Raw genomic sequence first — 915 nt, 5'->3', positions numbered from 1 at the left:
TTAAAAGCACAACATTTCGACCATCAGGTCTTAATCAGGTGCAAATGTTGCATCATTTGCACCTGATTAAGACCTGATGGTCGAAACGCTGTGCTTTTAATAAATCTATCTAGTATGCAGTGTGCGCACTTCACTGTTATTTTTTTTTTTGTTTATGTTCAGGCATACATTTTAGAGAACATGTCAGGACTACCATACCATCCTCACGTCTCTCCCAAGGCAGGATGTAGTCCTCTGTCAAATTTGAGGCCAACTCCTCGTCAATTGTGTCCTCTGCACTAGCATTGTACAGCAGGATCTTTTGTTTCATTTTTTTTTTTAATTCTCTTATTTTTCTTCTTTTTCTCTGTCTTGTCTGGTTGCTATCTGCAAAGTGAAATAAGAAAACTATCAGGAAAACAGTTTTTGTTTGTTTGCATTTGCAATGTACCATTTGAATATCAGTCAACCAACCATGCTGACGATAGAGGTCCTGCTTCTTGCGTAGCAGGGCCACTATGATGCTCTCTATCTCAGCCCTGAGGTCCTCTGTTGCTCCCTGTTCTGTTGTGCTCCCTGGCTCTAAATAGGTAACACAATTAAGCAATTGTTTCATTTAAAAAATTCTGATCACCTTATGTAGTTCATATTTGAACAAAGTAATTAACAGTTGTATTTGTGTAAAGTCTGAGCACTATGCATGATTTACCTGTGAGTGCCCACTGCTGAACATCACACACCCACTGCTTTGCTGTTTGTTCAGTGATGTTATTCTTCTGGCGGAAATCACTGAAGCTGGCAACTTCCAGCTTTGCCCTCTCGGAGATCTTTAAATCACACAAAAATAAAAAAAAATATCATGCAAGCTTTCAGCCAATACCGGGATCAAGAAATTCCTTCACCTACAGTTTATAAATGAATGGATGAATGAGCTCA

At 39.0% G+C, this 915-nt stretch overlaps 1 long non-coding RNA gene across 1 annotated transcript; it reads right to left on the bottom strand.

Moving 5' to 3' along the window:
* Positions 1-207: 207 nt before the first annotated feature.
* Positions 208-915, bottom strand: LOC132148491 (uncharacterized). Its single transcript, XR_009434918.1, has 3 exons — positions 689-915; positions 454-561; positions 208-366 (listed from the first exon to the last, which is right to left on the bottom strand). It is a non-coding gene; the product is annotated as an uncharacterized LOC132148491 (long non-coding RNA).

This window comes from Carassius carassius, chromosome 9, assembly GCF_963082965.1.
Source record: "Carassius carassius chromosome 9, fCarCar2.1, whole genome shotgun sequence".
NCBI classification, from domain to species: domain Eukaryota; kingdom Metazoa; phylum Chordata; class Actinopteri; order Cypriniformes; family Cyprinidae; genus Carassius; species Carassius carassius.
This window is presented reverse-complemented; position numbering and strand designations above follow the sequence as displayed.